The sequence below is a fragment of the Phyllobates terribilis genome, unplaced genomic scaffold, assembly GCF_046119375.1.
Source record: "Phyllobates terribilis strain yellow unplaced genomic scaffold, ASM4611937v1 Scaffold_376__1_contigs__length_1858288, whole genome shotgun sequence".
NCBI lineage: Eukaryota > Metazoa > Chordata > Amphibia > Anura > Dendrobatidae > Phyllobates > Phyllobates terribilis.
The window spans coordinates 1521317-1542378 of record NW_027363136.1 but is presented as its reverse complement, the minus strand read 5'-3'; the positions used below and the strand labels follow the sequence as shown (position 1 = coordinate 1542378).

General features: G+C 43.1%; 5 non-coding genes and 2 pseudogenes across 5 annotated transcripts; all 7 read left to right on the top strand.

Moving 5' to 3' along the window:
* The first annotated feature begins 752 nt into the window (after positions 1–752).
* On the top strand, positions 753–943 carry LOC141223269 (U2 spliceosomal RNA). The gene has a single exon (XR_012290902.1). It is a non-coding gene; the product is annotated as a U2 spliceosomal RNA (small nuclear RNA).
* Positions 944–7050: 6107 nt separating this feature from the next.
* Positions 7051–7259, top strand: LOC141223493 (U2 spliceosomal RNA; annotated as a pseudogene).
* Positions 7260–13367: 6108 nt separating this feature from the next.
* On the top strand, positions 13368–13576 carry LOC141223492 (U2 spliceosomal RNA; annotated as a pseudogene).
* A 1115-nt stretch (positions 13577–14691) lies between these two features.
* LOC141223268 (U2 spliceosomal RNA) lies at positions 14692–14882 on the top strand. Its single transcript, XR_012290901.1, has one exon. It is a non-coding gene; the product is annotated as a U2 spliceosomal RNA (small nuclear RNA).
* Positions 14883–15997: 1115 nt separating this feature from the next.
* On the top strand, positions 15998–16188 carry LOC141223267 (U2 spliceosomal RNA). The gene has a single exon (XR_012290900.1). It is a non-coding gene; the product is annotated as a U2 spliceosomal RNA (small nuclear RNA).
* A 1115-nt stretch (positions 16189–17303) lies between these two features.
* On the top strand, positions 17304–17494 carry LOC141223266 (U2 spliceosomal RNA). The gene has a single exon (XR_012290899.1). It is a non-coding gene; the product is annotated as a U2 spliceosomal RNA (small nuclear RNA).
* Positions 17495–18609: 1115 nt separating this feature from the next.
* Positions 18610–18800, top strand: LOC141223265 (U2 spliceosomal RNA). The gene has a single exon (XR_012290898.1). It is a non-coding gene; the product is annotated as a U2 spliceosomal RNA (small nuclear RNA).
* The last annotated feature ends 2262 nt before the right edge of the window (positions 18801–21062 follow it).

The following is a 21062-nucleotide window of genomic DNA, read 5'->3' as shown; positions in this document are numbered from 1 at the left end:
ATTTAGCAAATGCCCTTGTTATCAACAGCAGCCTTTTAAACTCACCTGAGCTAACAGGTATGTGCGCTGGTTACTCTGCTGCGCTTAAAATTTCTTTTTTGGTTTGCTACAATGCCTTTTCTGAAACGTTGTCTCCTTCTGCTGGAACACTGACTTCTTTCATTTAATGCCTGCAGACTATAAAAGAGAACCCAACCCAAAAAGTTTGGTTGATTAGTCTGTGGCATTCTGTTAAACTGTTGCTTATGGCGGTCTCTGTGAGCTTCTCAGCGACATTCAGCCAGCCAGGTATCCTGCCTGCAGTAGATGGAATGTGGCAATGGAACGCTGGCTGCGCGTGTCATAATAGGCTCTGAGCCTTTATATACCTGTGCACAGCAGCAGCCACCTTCAGTCTGCTGCTGGACAGCCAGCAGCAGCAGCAGCAGGAGAGGTATGTAATCAGGAGCCCTCCTGCTAAGGGTAGACAGCTGCTCGTTCCACCCCACCCCCCGCCTTAATTGGTTCTCCTCCCTTCCAACGGTGTTGAGGCGGGTGGGAACAGCAGGGGGTGAAGGTGCTGTGTTTAAAGAGGTGGAGTTATGCAGATCTAAAACGCGTGGATTGCAGCAGCAGCAAGCCGAAAAGTGCAGGCATGTAAGGGATCTAGAGGTTGACAACATGTCTTCTTAACGGGAGTCCAGGAGCTCATCTCCACAAATGGACTTTTCAGGATCCTTGGGTGGCTCCGTAGTTTGAAATCAATTCTGGTTATCGCTTCTCGGCCTTTTGGCTAAGATCAAGTGTAGTATCTGTTCTTATCAGTTTAATATCTGATACGTCCCCTATCTGGGGACCATATATTAAATGGATTTTTAGAACAGGGAGATGGAAAAAGAGCTTGCTCTGTCCACTCCACGCATTGACCTGGTATTGCAGTATCTCCAGGACCGGTGCACCCCTTCTTTAATGCAGTTTCTAAAATCAGAAAGAATTGAATTCAATGTTTTTTGTTCATTTTGCTTGTTTGTCGGATTTTGGGATGGACTCTTTGGCTTTGCTTTTCTTCTCCTCATTGGATTTTTCATGTTCAAAGTTGCAGAAGCCAGATTACAAGCTCATTTTGGTTCAACTTCAGCAACTGTGCATTGCATTGCCATGTAATGTGATGCAATGCTATCTTTCTAGCTCTCCCTTTTTACTTCCTTTTGGATAAACAGACATATTAGGCAAGCATTTTGGAGCTTCCACCTAAATAACTACAGGTGGTGAGATAAGCTGCACAATATAATTGACCTTTCAGTATATTGTTGCACACACACCATCTATTTAGCAAATGCCCTTGTTATCAACAGCAGCCTTTTAAACTCACCTGAGCTAACAGGTATGTGCGCTGGTTACTCTGCTGCGCTTAAAATTTCTTTTTTGGTTTGCTACAATGCCTTTTCTGAAACGTTGTCTCCTTCTGCTGGAACACTGACTTCTTTCATTTAATGCCTGCAGACTATAAAAGAGAACCCAACCCAAAAAGTTTGGTTGATTAGTCTGTGGCATTCTGTTAAACTGTTGCTTATGGCGGTCTCTGTGAGCTTCTCAGCGACATTCAGCCAGCCAGGTATCCTGCCTGCAGTAGATGGAATGTGGCAATGGAACGCTGGCTGCGCGTGTCATAATAGGCTCTGAGCCTTTATATACCTGTGCACAGCAGCAGCCACCTTCAGTCTGCTGCTGGACAGCCAGCAGCAGCAGCAGCAGGAGAGGTATGTAATCAGGAGCCCTCCTGCTAAGGGTAGACAGCTGCTCGTTCCACCCCACCCCCCGCCTTAATTGGTTCTCCTCCCTTCCAACGGTGTTGAGGCGGGTGGGAACAGCAGGGGGTGAAGGTGCTGTGTTTAAAGAGGTGGAGTTATGCAGATCTAAAACGCGTGGATTGCAGCAGCAGCAAGCCGAAAAGTGCAGGCATGTAAGGGATCTAGAGGTTGACAACATGTCTTCTTAACGGGAGTCCAGGAGCTCATCTCCACAAATGGACTTTTCAGGATCCTTGGGTGGCTCCGTAGTTTGAAACCAATTCTGGTTATCGCTTCTCGGCCTTTTGGCTCAGACCTAGTGTTTGGACAAGAGGTTCCTTGTGTACTAGCCCTCGGCCTTCCAGCATCGCCACTTCGGTGGCTTAAGCTGGATGCTGCTATAGGGGGAGAGTGAGGAGGAAACGAGAAGGCGATTCCTGAAGCGACCATGGGTGTCAAGCTTCGTTTTGCTGGGACCGGGGATCCCCGGGTCAAGAATGCTTTCCGTATCGAGGTCTCTGAGGAGAAGAAGGACCATTTCTCGTTGTCATACCTGGTCAACGCCATTTTCTATGAAATCCTGAAGATCCAGAAGTCGGAGATCATCTGTTTGCAGGAGTTCAGAAGGGAGCATAGGTACGTCTTGGTGCTTTCTTCTATGGCGGCTTGCCAAAACCTTTTCAAAACTCTTCAAGTCCTTTCAGAGCACCCTCAGCTGGATGGACTTATCTTCACTGTACTCTACTCTAAGGGGGATATCCCGGTGGTAATATTCATGCACAACCCCTTTATCTCCCGGGATGATATCACTGCATTCCTGAGAAGACACTGCATTTTTGTGCAATTCTCCCATAAAATCTTAAATGGAGAAGGGCTGTGGACTGGGAAGTATAAATACTTTGTGAGGTTTGGGATAGACCCTCATGGTCCTGGAGGTATTCACTATCCTCCCCTGAACTTTACAATTGGAAGAGACTCTGGATATCTGTTTTTTCCCGAGGCGCCATTGTTCTGCAGGAGATGCAACATGTTCGGGCATATCCAGGATTTCTGCAAGCAATTGCCAAACTGTAGAAAGTGCAACAAGTACGGTCATCTGGCGAAGGATTGTTCCAACCCGGTGGTATGTGATGCCTGCGGGGAGGAAGGACATGTGATTCGGGATTGTAAGGCTAAAGTCAAGCCTAGGTCCTTCTCCGAAGTGACCAAAGGTAAGCCTACTGTCCCTGCTGTTACCCCACAGGTGACTACTGCAGAGATCAATGCTGAGACGGAGCCCCCTGAGGTTGAAGATCTGGTGGGTGAGGCCCAGAACCTGTTGGACCCTCCGGCCCCTGCTGGGCCAGGTATGGAGATCTCCGAGTTGGATGTGGACCTCCCTCATCAGTCCGAAATATGTGGTGAGGGTGACATGGATGTGTCTCTAGCTCGAACCCCTGCATTGTCCTGGGGTGCTACAGACGAAGAGGTGGCCAGGGATGGTGGCCAAGGAGACTTTACTTCTGGGAGGTCTTTTGATGATGATGATACTCCTGAACTGGCCAATAAAAAACCCAGACGAGAGTACTCACCTGCCAGCGGAGGGTGCGACAGTCCTGCAAGTGACCGCATTTACCCGCAGGATGTCTTCTCCCCTGATGCTCCTTACCTTGGCATCCCTGAGAGCATCAACACCTTTGGGGTGCTTTCCCAGTCTGATGATAATGGATGAGTATGGTGTGATCAACATTGAGTCATGTATTTCTTTTCATTAATTAATGTCTTGCCAATCTGGTTGGGATGTAGTGTCCCTAAATGTAAGGCAGATCAGATCTAAAATCAGAAGAACAACTGTTCTGGACTACCTGAAACATTTAGGTGCTGATGTTTTTTGCCTTCAGGAGTGTGGGATTCAGGATGCTCCTTGTGACAAAGACTGGCCTTACGGACAGCATATCTGGTCAGGGTCTAATCATAATAAAAATGATGGGGTGGGGATATTAGTTGGGAATAAAGAAATCTCTATTGATAGTTATATTGTGGTGGAGGTGGGCCGATGTTTAATTGCATTTTTGAGTTATAGAGGGTGGCGGGTCAGAATTATTAATTTATATTGCCCTACAGGGAAGGAAGAGCGGCTTGCTCTTCTTGAAAAATTAAGTTTTTTTCTTCCAGGGAAATCTCCCACTATTTTTGTTGGGGACGTTAATTGTGTCACAGAAGGAAAGTGTGACATAACAGGAAAGAAATTGTCCCATTTAATTTGTGATTTTTCCTTTTTAGATGCAGCAGTTGTTGTTCTTGGCATGCCACCACCGCCGACATACCATGCTGACCGTGGTGAGATTCATTCCAGAATTGATTTAATGTTATTTTCTAAAAATATGGTATGTTTGGATTTTTCTCAACAAAAGGTACCTTTTTCGGACCATGAATGTTTGAGAGGCGTGTTTTGTGCGAATGGTGACCAAGTGTATGGCGGTGGGGTATGGAAGTTGAATGCAAGGCTGTTAGAGGATGATGAGGTGATGAATGAGTTTAATGTAAAGTATGAAAGATGGAGAATGCGTAAGAAGGATTTTGTGTGTGTTCTTGACTGGTGGGACTGGGTGAAAGTGCAATTTAAAACTTTCTTCAAAAAGTGGGGCTATAGAAAAGCTGCCAGATATAGGAATAGGTTTAATGACCTTAATAGACGGATTGACTGGTTGAGAAAGTGTGTTGCAAGTGGTTTGGAGATGTCTGATCAACTTACTGAGGCTAAGAATGAATTGAAGCGTGTGTTGGATGAGAAAGGAAAGGAAATTATATATCGTACTAAAATTGAGCACCTGGAGAAAAATGAGAAGTGTACGAGGTTCTTTTTTAAAAAAATGAATGGTAGGAAGACTGATATGAATGAAGTTGTGAATGAAAGTGGAACCAACTGTATGGGTGAGGATGTGCTGAAAGAAGTGAATAGGTTTTATAGCAAGTTGTATGATGAGAAATGGATTGACTCTGGGCTTGTGTCATATGTTCTGAATGGTGTGGAGAAAAAACTTGATTCTGAGGAGCGTGATCTATTGTGTGAGGATGTAGTTCTGGATGAAGTGAAGAATGTGGTGTGGAGTGCTAAAAAGAGTAAGACTCCTGGGAAAGATGGTATACCTGTAGAGTTGTATGTGAAAGCATGGGAAGTTTTGGGAACAGATTTGACTGAGGTATGTAAGTATATGTGGGTGAATGGTAGGTTGTGTGAATCAATGAAAGAAGGAGTGGTTGTGCTTGTGTATAAAAAGGGTGAGAGGAAACGTTTGGAAAACTGGAGACCAATAACACTGCTGAATTCGGATTATAAGGTCTACAGTAAGTTACTGGCAAATCGTATGCGTGAAGTGATTGGTAGTGTTGTGGAGGAGGACCAAGTATGTGCAGTGCCTGGAAGAAGTATGAGTGATAACTTGTTATTGTTGAGAGATATGATTGGGGATTGCAAGGATAGAAAGCAGAAATGTATGACTTTAGCTATTGATTTTGAGAAGGCGTTTGACAGGGTTTCGCATGTGTTTTTGTTTAAAGTACTGGAAAGAATGGGGTTTCCTAGAGAATTTGTGAATTGTGTAAAATCATTGTATGATTGTGTGTCAAGTGAGTTCTTGGTTAATGGGTGGCTGTGTGACAAAGTGAAGATTAGGTCAGGAGTAAGGCAGGGGTGTCCTATGTCCCCCGTCTTATTTGTATGTGTAATAGAACCATTGTTATGTTTGATTAGACGGGATAAAATGATGAGAGGTTTGTTGGTGCCTGGTAGTGGTGGTAAGCATGTGAAAGTGTTAGGTTATATGGATGATGTTGTGGTTGTGAGTGAAAGTATGGCTTCTTTGAGTAGAATTAAATTGCTTTTGGATTTTTTTGTTGGTGCGTCTGGTTTTAGGGTAAATTGGAATAAATGTAGTTTTAAATGTTTTGGAGATAGTAGTATTCGTATGGATGGTGTAAAGTGTGAAGAGGGTGCAATCAAGATTTTGGGCGTATTATTTAATGATGACTTAAAAGGGAATGAAAGTTGGGAAGAGTGTGGTATGCGGGTTGAACGTAAATTGAATTTTTGGCGAATGAGAGAATTGACTCTGCGTGGTAAGGTATTAATTATCAAAGCAGTGATTCTCCCTATCCTGCTTTATGTGGCGACTGTTTTTCCTTCTCCTTACAGGAAAATTAAGAGAATAGAGAAGTTGGTATTCACATTCCTGTGGTGTAGTAAGATGGAGAAGTTGAAGCGGGAGAGCCTTTTTAAGGCTTGTCAGCATGGTGGGCTGGCCTTTCCCAATATTGAAGTTTTTTTAGGCCTTAATTATATTAAGACTGTGGTTATTTTGCTGGGTAAAGGCAATAAAGGTGCTTTTATGGCTAATTATTCTGCTGGATGGATGTTGTATGGGTTATGCTGGAGGAAGAGAGATGCGAGTGTGCCTGTGGCCTTTAAGTGTCCTGTTTGGTATGAGGTGATTGAGAAATTTGTGAGAAAGCATGATTTGTTGAGTGTGGGAATGAATGATTTTAGAATGACCAAGAATGTGGTGAAAAGAATGAGTGCAAATGAGGTAGAGTGTAATATTGTTGGGCTGAGAGGGAATGAGGTTTCAGATGCATGGAAGAAGTTAGATACGTATGGGATGTCAAACAAACAGAAGGATGTGGTGTGGATGACTTTACATAATATTTTACCTGTGAGAGAAGTGCAGAAGAAAAGAGAGTTGATAAGAACAGATGTGTGTCCGAGAGTGGGATGTGGTGGTTGTGAGACTGTGAGGCATGTTATGTGGGATTGTGAGTACGCGTACAGTGTGTGGAAGTGTGTAGGTGGATTGTGTAAGGGTTTAGCAGGCGTGAATTTTGTGGATTGGCGTGTGGCGATGTTTGGAATTGGTGCGTGTAGTCGGTCTAAAGATAGAATTTTATGGTTGATAATGGCTTGTGTGATGGAGAGTTTGTGGGATGCAAGGAACCTTGGACTTTTCAAGAGGAAATCTTTATCAGTGAATGAATGTGTTAGACTTATTCTTTCAAGACTATACCTGATATATAAGTTGGACAGCAGAGGCGGTGGTGGCACAGATGCCGAAGGGATTTGGAAATTTAAAAAGTGGCATTACCATATCAAATACCAGTGATTTTTTTTCTTTGTGATTCCTTGAAGTTTCTGCATTTGTGTTACGTAAAGGATGTTCCCTTGTGATTATATTTCGTCTTATACTACTGCTAAATAAATAGAACCATGATGATGAGAAGTTTTAAGTAGCAAATTTTTGAGAAATTCATACTGTTTGCTAAAAAACTAAACTGAATGGTTTAAAAAAAAAAAAAAAAAAAAAATCTGTTCTTATCAGTTTAATATCTGATACGTCCCCTATCTGGGGACCATATATTAAATGGATTTTTAGAACAGGGAGATGGAAAAAGAGCTTGCTCTGTCCACTCCACGCATTGACCTGGTATTGCAGTATCTCCAGGACCGGTGCACCCCTTCTTTAATGCAGTTTCTAAAATCAGAAAGAATTGAATTCAATGTTTTTTGTTCATTTTGCTTGTTTGTCGGATTTTGGGATGGACTCTTTGGCTTTGCTTTTCTTCTCCTCATTGGATTTTTCATGTTCAAAGTTGCAGAAGCCAGATTACAAGCTCATTTTGGTTCAACTTCAGCAACTGTGCATTGCATTGCCATGTAATGTGATGCAATGCTATCTTTCTAGCTCTCCCTTTTTACTTCCTTTTGGATAAACAGACATATTAGGCAAGCATTTTGGAGCTTTCACCTAAATAACTACAGGTGATGAGATAAGCTGCACAATATAATTGACCTTTCAGTATATTGTTGCACACACACCATCTATTTAGCAAATGCCCTTGTTATCAACAGCAGCCTTTTAAACTCACCTGAGCTAACAGGTATGTGCGCTGGTTACTCTGCTGCGCTTAAAATTTCTTTTTTGGTTTGCTACAATGCCTTTTCTGAAACGTTGTCTCCTTCTGCTGGAACACTGACTTCTTTCATTTAATGCCTGCAGACTATAAAAGAGAACCCAACCCAAAAAGTTTGGTTGATTAGTCTGTGGCATTCTGTTAAACTGTTGCTTATGGCGGTCTCTGTGAGCTTCTCAGCGACATTCAGCCAGCCAGGTATCCTGCCTGCAGTAGATGGAATGTGGCAATGGAACGCTGGCTGCGCGTGTCATAATAGGCTCTGAGCCTTTATATACCTGTGCACAGCAGCAGCCACCTTCAGTCTGCTGCTGGACAGCCAGCAGCAGCAGCAGCAGGAGAGGTATGTAATCAGGAGCCCTCCTGCTAAGGGTAGACAGCTGCTCGTTCCACCCCACCCCCCGCCTTAATTGGTTCTCCTCCCTTCCAACGGTGTTGAGGCGGGTGGGAACAGCAGGGGGTGAAGGTGCTGTGTTTAAAGAGGTGGAGTTATGCAGATCTAAAACGCGTGGATTGCAGCAGCAGCAAGCCGAAAAGTGCAGGCATGTAAGGGATCTAGAGGTTGACAACATGTCTTCTTAACGGGAGTCCAGGAGCTCATCTCCACAAATGGACTTTTCAGGATCCTTGGGTGGCTCCGTAGTTTGAAACCAATTCTGGTTATCGCTTCTCGGCCTTTTGGCTCAGACCTAGTGTTTGGACAAGAGGTTCCTTGTGTACTAGCCCTCGGCCTTCCAGCATCGCCACTTCGGTGGCTTAAGCTGGATGCTGCTATAGGGGGAGAGTGAGGAGGAAACGAGAAGGCGATTCCTGAAGCGACCATGGGTGTCAAGCTTCGCTTTGCTGGGACCGGGGATCCCCGGGTCAAGAATGCTTTCCGTATCGAGGTCTCTGAGGAGAAGAAGGACCATTTCTCGTTGTCATACCTGGTCAACGCCATTTTCTATGAAATCCTGAAGATCCAGAAGTCGGAGATCATCTGTTTGCAGAAGTTCAGAAGGGAGCATAGGTACGTCTTGGTGCTTTCTTCTATGGCGGCTTGCCAAAACCTTTTCAAAACTCTTAAAGTCCTTTCAGAGCACCCTCAGCTGGATGGACTTATCTTCACTGTACTCTACTCTAAGGGGGATATCCCGGTGGTAGTATTCATGCACAACCCCTTTATCTCCCGGGATGATATCACTGCATTCCTGAGAAGACACTGCATTTTTGTGCAATTCTCCCATAAAATCTTAAATGGAGAAGGGCTGTGGACTGGGAAGTATAAATACTTTGTGAGGTTTGGGATAGACCCTCATGGTCCTGGAGGTATTCACTATCCTCCTCTGAACTTTACAATTGGAAGAGACTCTGGATATCTGTTTTTTCCCGAGGCGCCATTGTTCTGCAGGAGATGCAACATGTTCGGGCATATCCAGGATTTCTGCAAACAATTGCCAAACTGTAGAAAGTGCAACAAGTACGGTCATCTGGCGAAGGATTGTTCCAACCCGGTGGTATGTGATGCCTGCGGGGAGGAAGGACATGTGATTCGGGATTGTAAGGCTAAAGTCAAGCCTAGGTCCTTCTCCGAAGTGACCAAAGGTAAGCCTACTGTCCCTGCTGTTACCCCACAGGTGACTACTGCAGAGATCAATGAGGAGACGGAGCCCCCTGAGGTTGAAGATCTGGTGGGTGAGGCCCAGACCCTGTTGGACCCTCCAGCCCCTGCTGGGCCAAGTATGGAGATCTCCGAGTTGGATGTGGACCTCCCTCATCAGTCCGAAATATGTGGTGAGGGTGACATGGATGTGTCTCTTGCTCGAACCCCTGCATTGTCCTGGGGTGCTACAGACGAAGAGGTGGCCAGGGATGGTGGCCAAGGAGACTTTACTTCTGGGAGGTCTTTTGATGATGATGATACTCCTGAACTGGCCAATAAAAAACCCAGACGAGAGTACTCACCTGCCAGCGGAGGGTGCGACAGTCCTGCAAGTGACCGCATTTACCCGCAGGATGTCTTCTCCCCTGATGCTCCTTACCTTGGCATCCCTGAGAGCATCAACACCTTTGGGGTGCTTTCCCAGTCTGATGATAATGGATGAGTATGGTGTGATCAACATTGAGTCATGTATTTCTTTTCTTTAATTAATGTCTTGCCAATCTGGTTGGGATGTAGTGTCCCTAAATGTAAGGCAGATCAGATCTAAAATCAGAAGAACAACTGTTCTGGACTACCTGAAACATTTAGGTGCTGATGTTTTTTGCCTTCAGGAGTGTGGGATTCAGGATGCTCCTTGTGACAAAGACTGGCCTTACGGACAGCATATCTGGTCAGGGTCTAATCATAATAAAAATGATGGGGTGGGGATATTAGTTGGGAATAAAGAAATCTCTATTGATAGTTATATTGTGGTGGAGGTGGGCCGATGTTTAATTGCATTTTTGAGTTATAGAGGGTGGCGGGTCAGAATTATTAATTTATATTGCCCTACAGGGAAGGAAGAGCGGCTTGCTCTTCTTGAAAAATTAAGTTTTTTTTCTTCCAGGGAAATCTCCCACTATTTTTGTTGGGGACGTTAATTGTGTCACAGAAGGAAAGTGTGACATAACAGGAAAGAAATTGTCCCATTTAATTTGTGATTTTTCCTTTTTAGATGCAGCAGTTATTGTTCTTGGCATGCCACCACCGCCGACATACCATGCTGACCGTGGTGAGATTCATTCCAGAATTGATTTAATGTTATTTTCTAAAAATATGGTATGTTTGGATTTTTCTCAACAAAAGGTACCTTTTTCGGACCATGAATGTTTGAGAGGCGTGTTTTGTGCGAATGGTGACCAAGTGTATGGCGGTGGGGTATGGAAGTTGAATGCAAGGCTGTTAGAGGATGATGAGGTGATGAATGAGTTTAATGTAAAGTATGAAAGATGGAGAATGCGTAAGAAGGATTTTGTGTGTGTTCTTGACTGGTGGGACTGGGTGAAAGTGCAATTTAAAACTTTCTTCAAAAAGTGGGGCTATAGAAAAGCTGCCAGATATAGGAATAGGTTTAATGACCTTAATAGACGGATTGACTGGTTGAGAAAGTGTGTTGCAAGTGGTTTGGAGATGTCTGATCAACTTACTGAGGCTAAGAATGAATTGAAGCGTGTGTTGGATGAGAAAGGAAAGGAAATTATATATCGTACTAAAATTGAGCACCTGGAGAAAAATGAGAAGTGTACGAGGTTCTTTTTTAAAAAAATGAATGGTAGGAAGACTGATATGAATGAAGTTGTGAATGAAAGTGGAACCAACTGTATGGGTGAGGATGTGCTGAAAGAAGTGAATAGGTTTTATAGCAAGTTGTATGATGAGAAATGGATTGACTCTGGGCTTGTGTCATATGTTCTGAATGGTGTGGAGAAAAAACTTGATTCTGAGGAGCGTGATCTGTTGTGTGAGGATGTAGTTCTGGATGAAGTGAAGAATGTGGTGTGGAGTGCTAAAAAGAGTAAGACTCCTGGGAAAGATGGTATACCTGTAGAGTTGTATGTGAAAGCATGGGAAGTTTTGGGAACAGATTTGACTGAGGTATGTAAGTATATGTGGGTGAATGGTAGGTTGTGTGAATCAATGAAAGAAGGAGTGGTTGTGCTTGTGTATAAAAAGGGTGAGAGGAAACGTTTGGAAAACTGGAGACCAATAACACTGCTGAATTCGGATTATAAGGTCTACAGTAAGTTACTGGCAAATCGTATGCGTGAAGTGATTGGTAGTGTTGTGGAGGAGGACCAAGTATGTGCAGTGCCTGGAAGAAGTATGAGTGATAACTTGTTATTGTTGAGAGATATGATTGGGGATTGCAAGGATAGAAAGCAGAAATGTATGACTTTAGCTATTGATTTTGAGAAGGCGTTTGACAGGGTTTCGCATGTGTTTCTGTTTAAAGTACTGGAAAGAATGGGGTTTCCTAGAGAATTTGTGAATTGTGTAAAATCATTGTATGATTGTGTGTCAAGTGAGTTCTTGGTTAATGGGTGGCTGTGTGACAAAGTGAAGATTAGGTCAGGAGTAAGGCAGGGGTGTCCTATGTCCCCCGTCTTATTTGTATGTGTAATAGAACCATTGTTATGTTTGATTAGACGGGATAAAATGATGAGAGGTTTGTTGGTGCCTGGTAGTGGTGGTAAGCATGTGAAAGTGTTAGGTTATATGGATGATGTTGTGGTTGTGAGTGAAAGTATGGCTTCTTTGAGTAGAATTAAATTGCTTTTGGATTTTTTTGTTGGTGCGTCTGGTTTTAGGGTAAATTGGAATAAATGTAGTTTTAAATGTTTTGGAGATAGTAGTATTCGTATGGATGGTGTAAAGTGTGAAGTGGGTGCAATCAAGATTTTGGGCGTATTATTTAATGATGACTTAAAAGGGAATGAAAGTTGGGAAGAGTGTGGTATGCGGGTTGAACGTAAATTGAATTTTTGGCGAATGAGAGAATTGACTCTGCGTGGTAAGGTATTAATTATCAAAGCAGTGATTCTCCCTATCCTGCTTTATGTGGCGACTGTTTTTCCTTCTCCTTACAGGAAAATTAAGAGAATAGAGAAGTTGGTATTCACATTCCTGTGGTGTAGTAAGATGGAGAAGTTGAAGCGGGAGAGCCTTTTTAAGGCTTGTCAGCATGGTGGGCTGGCCTTTCCCAATATTGAAGTTTTTTTAGGCCTTAATTATATTAAGACTGTGGTTATTTTGCTGGGTAAAGGCAATAAAGGTGCTTTTATGGCTAATTATTCTGCTGGATGGATGTTGTATGGGTTATGCTGGAGGAAGAGAGATGCGAGTGTGCCTGTGGCCTTTAAGTGTCCTGTTTGGTATGAGGTGATTGAGAAATTTGTGAGAAAGCATGATTTGTTGAGTGTGGGAATGAATGATTTTAGAATGACCAAGAATGTGGTGAAAAGAATGAGTGCAAATGAGGTAGAGTGTAATATTGTTGGGCTGAGAGGGAATGAGGTTTCAGATGCATGGAAGAAGTTAGATACGTATGGGATGTCAAACAAACAGAAGGATGTGGTGTGGATGACTTTACATAATATTTTACCTGTGAGAGAAGTGCAGAAGAAAAGAGAGTTGATAAGAACAGATGTGTGTCCGAGAGTGGGATGTGGTGGTTGTGAGACTGTGAGGCATGTTATGTGGGATTGTGAGTACGCGTACAGTGTGTGGAAGTGTGTAGGTGGATTGTGTAAGGGTTTAGCAGGCGTGAATTTTGTGGATTGGCGTGTGGCGATGTTTGGAATTGGTGCGTGTAGTCGGTCTAAAGATAGAATTTTATGGTTGATAATGGCTTGTGTGATGGAGAGTTTGTGGGATGCAAGGAACCTTGGACTTTTCAAGAGGAAATCTTTATCAGTGAATGAATGTGTTAGACTTATTCTTTCAAGACTATACCTGATATATAAGTTGGACAGCAGAGGCGGTGGTGGCACAGATGCCGAAGGGATTTGGAAATTTAAAAAGTGGCATTACCTTATCAAATACCAGTGATTTTTTTTCTTTGTGATTCCTTGAAGTTTCTGCATTTGTGTTACGTAAAGGATGTTCCCTTGTGATTATATTTCGTCTTATACTACTGCTAAATAAATAGAACCATGATGATGAGAAGTTTTAAGTAGCAAATTTTTGAGAAATTCATACTGTTTGCTAAAAAACTAAACTGAATGGTTTAAAAAAAAAAAAAAAAAAAAAATCTGTTCTTATCAGTTTAATATCTGATACGTCCCCTATCTGGGGACCATATATTAAATGGATTTTTAGAACAGGGAGATGGAAAAAGAGCTTGCTCTGTCCACTCCACGCATTGACCTGGTATTGCAGTATCTCCAGGACCGGTGCACCCCTTCTTTAATGCAGTTTCTAAAATCAGAAAGAATTGAATTCAATGTTTTTTGTTCATTTTGCTTGTTTGTCGGATTTTGGGATGGACTCTTTGGCTTTGCTTTTCTTCTCCTCATTGGATTTTTCATGTTCAAAGTTGCAGAAGCCAGATTACAAGCTCATTTTGGTTCAACTTCAGCAACTGTGCATTGCATTGCCATGTAATGTGATGCAATGCTATCTTTCTAGCTCTCCCTTTTTACTTCCTTTTGGATAAACAGACATATTAGGCAAGCATTTTGGAGCTTTCACCTAAATAACTACAGGTGATGAGATAAGCTGCACAATATAATTGACCTTTCAGTATATTGTTGCACACACACCATCTATTTAGCAAATGCCCTTGTTATCAACAGCAGCCTTTTAAACTCACCTGAGCTAACAGGTATGTGCGCTGGTTACTCTGCTGCGCTTAAAATTTCTTTTTTGGTTTGCTACAATGCCTTTTCTGAAACGTTGTCTCCTTCTGCTGGAACACTGACTTCTTTCATTTAATGCCTGCAGACTATAAAAGAGAACCCAACCCAAAAAGTTTGGTTGATTAGTCTGTGGCATTCTGTTAAACTGTTGCTTATGGCGGTCTCTGTGAGCTTCTCAGCGACATTCAGCCAGCCAGGTATCCTGCCTGCAGTAGATGGAATGTGGCAATGGAACGCTGGCTGCGCGTGTCATAATAGGCTCTGAGCCTTTATATACCTGTGCACAGCAGCAGCCACCTTCAGTCTGCTGCTGGACAGCCAGCAGCAGCAGCAGCAGGAGAGGTATGTAATCAGGAGCCCTCCTGCTAAGGGTAGACAGCTGCTCGTTCCACCCCACCCCCCGCCTTAATTGGTTCTCCTCCCTTCCAACGGTGTTGAGGCGGGTGGGAACAGCAGGGGGTGAAGGTGCTGTGTTTAAAGAGGTGGAGTTATGCAGATCTAAAACGCGTGGATTGCAGCAGCAGCAAGCCGAAAAGTGCAGGCATGTAAGGGATCTAGAGGTTGACAACATGTCTTCTTAACGGGAGTCCAGGAGCTCATCTCCACAAATGGACTTTTCAGGATCCTTGGGTGGCTCCGTAGTTTGAAACCAATTCTGGTTATCGCTTCTCGGCCTTTTGGCTAAGATCAAGTGTAGTATCTGTTCTTATCAGTTTAATATCTGATACGTCCCCTATCTGGGGACCATATATTAAATGGATTTTTAGAACAGGGAGATGGAAAAAGAGCTTGCTCTGTCCACTCCACGCATTGACCTGGTATTGCAGTATCTCCAGGACCGGTGCACCCCTTCTTTAATGCAGTTTCTAAAATCAGAAAGAATTGAATTCAATGTTTTTTGTTCATTTTGCTTGTTTGTCGGATTTTGGGATGGACTCTTTGGCTTTGCTTTTCTTCTCCTCATTGGATTTTTCATGTTCAAAGTTGCAGAAGCCAGATTACAAGCTCATTTTGGTTCAACTTCAGCAACTGTGCATTGCATTGCCATGTAATGTGATGCAATGCTATCTTTCTAGCTCTCCCTTTTTACTTCCTTTTGGATAAACAGACATATTAGGCAAGCATTTTGGAGCTTTCACCTAAATAACTACAGGTGATGAGATAAGCTGCACAATATAATTGACCTTTCAGTATATTGTTGCACACACACCATCTATTTAGCAAATGCCCTTGTTATCAACAGCAGCCTTTTAAACTCACCTGAGCTAACAGGTATGTGCGCTGGTTACTCTGCTGCGCTTAAAATTTCTTTTTTGGTTTGCTACAATGCCTTTTCTGAAACGTTGTCTCCTTCTGCTGGAACACTGACTTCTTTCATTTAATGCCTGCAGACTATAAAAGAGAACCCAACCCAAAAAGTTTGGTTGATTAGTCTGTGGCATTCTGTTAAACTGTTGCTTATGGCGGTCTCTGTGAGCTTCTCAGCGACATTCAGCCAGCCAGGTATCCTGCCTGCAGTAGATGGAATGTGGCAATGGAACGCTGGCTGCGCGTGTCATAATAGTCTCTGAGCCTTTATATACCTGTGCACAGCAGCAGCCACCTTCAGTCTGCTGCTGGACAGCCAGCAGCAGCAGCAGCAGGAGAGGTATGTAATCAGGAGCCCTCCTGCTAAGGGTAGACAGCTGCTCGTTCCACCCCACCCCCCGCCTTAATTGGTTCTCCTCCCTTCCAACGGTGTTGAGGCGGGTGGGAACAGCAGGGGGTGAAGGTGCTGTGTTTAAAGAGGTGGAGTTATGCAGATCTAAAACGCGTGGATTGCAGCAGCAGCAAGCCGAAAAGTGCAGGCATGTAAGGGATCTAGAGGTTGACAACATGTCTTCTTAACGGGAGTCCAGGAGCTCATCTCCACAAATGGACTTTTCAGGATCCTTGGGTGGCTCCGTAGTTTGAAACCAATTCTGGTTATCGCTTCTCGGCCTTTTGGCTAAGATCAAGTGTAGTATCTGTTCTTATCAGTTTAATATCTGATACGTCCCCTATCTGGGGACCATATATTAAATGGATTTTTAGAACAGGGAGATGGAAAAAGAGCTTGCTCTGTCCACTCCACGCATTGACCTGGTATTGCAGTATCTCCAGGACCGGTGCACCCCTTCTTTAATGCAGTTTCTAAAATCAGAAAGAATTGAATTCAATGTTTTTTGTTCATTTTGCTTGTTTGTCGGATTTTGGGATGGACTCTTTGGCTTTGCTTTTCTTCTCCTCATTGGATTTTTCATGTTCAAAGTTGCAGAAGCCAGATTACAGGCTCATTTTGGTTCAACTTCAGCAACTGTGCATTGCATTGCCATGTAATGTGATGCAATGCTATCTTTCTAGCTCTCCCTTTTTACTTCCTTTTGGATAAACAGACATATTAGGCAAGCATTTTGGAGCTTTCACCTAAATAACTACAGGTGGTGAGATAAGCTGCACAATATAATTGACCTTTCAGTATATTGTTGCACACACACCATCTATTTAGCAAATGCCCTTGTTATCAACAGCAGCCTTTTAAACTCACCTGAGCTAACAGGTATGTGCGCTGGTTACTCTGCTGCGCTTAAAATTTCTTTTTTGGTTTGCTACAATGCCTTTTCTGAAACGTTGTCTCCTTCTGCTGGAACACTGACTTCTTTCATTTAATGCCTGCAGACTATAAAAGAGAACCCAACCCAAAAAGTTTGGTTGATTAGTCTGTGGCATTCTGTTAAACTGTTGCTTATGGCGGTCTCTGTGAGCTTCTCAGCGACATTCAGCCAGCCAGGTATCCTGTCTGCAGTAGATGGAATGTGGCAATGGAACGCTGGCTGCGCGTGTCATAATAGGCTCTGAGCCTTTATATACCTGTGCACAGCAGCAGCCACCTTCAGTCTGCTGCTGGACAGCCAGCAGCAGCAGCAGCAGGAGAGGTATGTAATCAGGAGCCCTCCTGCTAAGGGTAGACAGCTGCTCGTTCCACCCCACCCCCCGCCTTAATTGGTTCTCCTCCCTTCCAACGGTGTTGAGGCGGGTGGGAACAGCAGGGGGTGAAGGTGCTGTGTTTAAAGAGGTGGAGTTATGCAGATCTAAAACGCGTGGATTGCAGCAGCAGCAAGCCGAAAAGTGCAGGCATGTAAGGGATCTAGAGGTTGACAACATGTCTTCTTAACGGGAGTCCAGGAGCTCATCTCCACAAATGGACTTTTCAGGATCCTTGGGTGGCTCCGTAGTTTGAAACCAATTCTGGTTATCGCTTCTCGGCCTTTTGGCTAAGATCAAGTGTAGTATCTGTTCTTATCAGTTTAATATCTGATACGTCCCCTATCTGGGGACCATATATTAAATGGATTTTTAGAACAGGGAGATGGAAAAAGAGCTTGCTCTGTCCACTCCACGCATTGACCTGGTATTGCAGTATCTCCAGGACCGGTGCACCCCTTCTTTAATGCAGTTTCTAAAATCAGAAAGAATTGAATTCAATGTTTTTGGTTCATTTTGCTTGTTTGTCGGATTTTGGGATGGACTCTTTGGCTTTGCTTTTCTTCTCCTCATTGGATTTTTCATGTTCAAAGTTGCAGAAGCCAGATTACAAGCTCATTTTGGTTCAACTTCAGCAACTGTGCATTGCATTGCCATGTAATGTGATGCAATGCTATCTTTCTAGCTCTCCCTTTTTACTTCCTTTTGGATAAACAGACATATTAGGCAAGCATTTTGGAGCTTTCACCTAAATAACTACAGGTGGTGAGATAAGCTGCACAATATAATTGACCTTTCAGTATATTGTTGCACACACACCATCTATTTAGCAAATGCCCTTGTTATCAACAGCAGCCTTTTAAACTCACCTGAGCTAACAGGTATGTGCGCTGGTTACTCTGCTGCGCTTAAAATTTCTTTTTGGGTTTGCTACAATGCCTTTTCTGAAACGTTGTCTCCTTCTGCTGGAACACTGACTTCTTTCATTTAATGCCTGCAGACTATAAAAGAGAACCCAACCCAAAAAGTTTGGTTGATTAGTCTGTGGCATTCTGTTAAACTGTTGCTTATGGCGGTCTCTGTGAGCTTCTCAGCGACATTCAGCCAGCCAGGTATCCTGCCTGCAGTAGATGGAATGTGGCAATGGAACGCTGGCTGCGCGTGTCATAATAGGCTCTGAGCCTTTATATACCTGTGCACAGCAGCAGCCACCTTCAGTCTGCTGCTGGACAGCCAGCAGCAGCAGCAGCAGGAGAGGTATGTAATCAGGAGCCCTCCTGCTAAGGGTAGACAGCTGCTCGTTCCACCCCACCCCCCGCCTTAATTGGTTCTCCTCCCTTCCAACGGTGTTGAGGCGGGTGGGAACAGCAGGGGGTGAAGGTGCTGTGTTTAAAGAGGTGGAGTTATGCAGATCTAAAACGCGTGGATTGCAGCAGCAGCAAGCCGAAAAGTGCAGGCATGTAAGGGATCTAGAGGTTGACAACATGTCTTCTTAACGGGAGTCCAGGAGCTCATCTCCACAAATGGACTTTTCAGGATCCTTGGGTGGCTCCGTAGTTTGAAACCAATTCTGGTTATCGCTTCTCGGCCTTTTGGCTAAGATCAAGTGTAGTATCTGTTCTTATCAGTTTAATATCTGATACGTCCCCTATCTGGGGACCATATATTAAATGGATTTTTAGAACAGGGAGATGGAAAAAGAGCTTGCTCTGTCCACTCCACGCATTGACCTGGTATTGCAGTATCTCCAGGACCGGTGCACCCCTTCTTTAATGCAGTTTCTAAAATCAGAAAGAATTGAATTCAATGTTTTTTGTTCATTTTGCTTGTTTGTCGGATTTTGGGATGGACTCTTTGGCTTTGCTTTTCTTCTCCTCATTGGATTTTTCATGTTCAAAGTTGCAGAAGCCAGATTACAAGCTCATTTTGGTTCAACTTCAGCAACTGTGCATTGCATTGCCATGTAATGTGATGCAATGCTATCTTTCTAGCTCTCCCTTTTTACTTCCTTTTGGATAAACAGACATATTAGGCAAGCATTTTGGAGCTTTCACCTAAATAACTACAGGTGATGAGATAAGCTGCACAATATAATTGACCTTTCAGTATATTGTTGCACACACACCATCTATTTAGCAAATGCCCTTGTTATCAACAGCAGCCTTTTAAACTCACCTGAGCTAACAGGTATGTGCGCTGGTTACTCTGCTGCGCTTAAAATTTCTTTTTTGGTTTGCTACAATGCCTTTTCATAGAATCATAGAATCATAGAATGGTAGAGTTGGAAGGGACCTCCTGGGTCATCTGGTCCAACCCCCTGCTCAAAGCAGGATTCACTAAATCATCTCAGACAGATGTCTGTCCAGCCTCTGTTTGAAGACGTCCATTGAAGGGGAACTCACCACCTCTCGTGGCAGCCTGTTCCACTCATTAATCACCCTAACTGTCAAAAAGTTTTTTCTAATATCTAATCTGTGTCTCCTCCCATTTAGTTTCATCCCATTGCTTCTAGTCTTTCCTTGTGCAAATGAGAATAAAGATGATCCTTCTACAATGTGACAGCCCTTGACATATTTGTAGACAGCTATTAAGTCTCCTCTCAGTCTTCTTTTTTGCAAGCTAAACATTCCCAAATCCTGCAACCGTTCCTCATAGGACATGGTTTGCAGACCAGTCACCATTCTGGTCGCTCTTCTCTGAACTTGCTCCAGTTTGTCTATGTCTTTTTTAAAATGTGGGGCCCAAAACTGTACACAGTATTCCAGATGAGGTCTGACCAAAGAGGAGTAAAGACCAATAATGACTTCACGTGATCTAGACTGTATGCTTCTGTTAATACATCCCAGAATTGTATTTGCCTTTTTTGCTGCTGCATCACACTGTTGACTCATTTTCAGTCTATGATCTATTAGTATACCTAAATCTTTTTCACATGTACTGTTGCTTAGCTCTATTCCTCCCATTCTGTATATGCTTTTTTCATTTTTATTGCCCAGATGTAGTACTTTGCATTTTTCCCTGTTAAAAACCATTCTGTTGGTTGCTGCCCACTGCTCCAGTTTATTTAGGTCTTTTTGAATCCTCTCTCTCTCTTCTCTAGTATTAGCTATCCCTCCTAGCTTTGTGTCATCAGCAAATTTAATCAGTTTACCCTCAATTCCTTCATCTAAATCATTGATAAAGATGTTGAACAATACAGGTCCCAGGACGGAGCCCTGTGGTACCCCACTTGAGACATTCATCCAGCTGGATGTGAAGCCATTTACAATCACCCTTTGAGTCCGATCACTAAGCCAGTTATGAATCCACCTAACAGTTGCCTGGTCCATTGCATACTTGGTCATTTTTTCAATAAGGATGGTGTGAGATACTTTGTCAAATGCTTTGCTGAAGTCAAGATATACTATATCTACAGCATTTCCCTGATCCACCCAGTCAGTGATTCTGTCATAGAAGGAAATTAAGTTAGTCTGACATGACTTGTTAGTTATAAACCCATGCTGACTCTGGTTAATCACTTCATTCTTATCCAGGTACTTACATACATGTTGTTTAATAATTTGTTCAAAGATCTTTCCTGGTATAGAAGTCAGACTCACCGGCCTATAGTTCCCTGGGTCCACCTTCTTCCCCTTTTTGAAGATAGGAACAACATTTGCTCTTCTCCAGTCTTCTGGGACTTCTCCTGTTCTCCAAGAATTTTCAAAGATTATGGAGAGTGGTTCTAAAATTTCTTCTACGATCTCCTTCAGTACTCTGGGGTGTAATTCATCTGGACCTGGAGACTTGAACTCATTTATGTTAGCTAAATATTCCCTCACAATCTTTCTGTTTACAGATAACTTGGATTCTTCTATTCCTTTAAAAGGACAGTGAAGATCAGTTGATGTTACATTTTCTTTCTGAGAGAAAACAGATGCAAAATAGGAATTAAAAAGTTTGGCCTTCTCAACATCCTCTCTTACCATTTCTCCATTTTCATCCTGTAAAAATCCTATAGCATCTTTGACTTTTCTTTTACTTTTGACA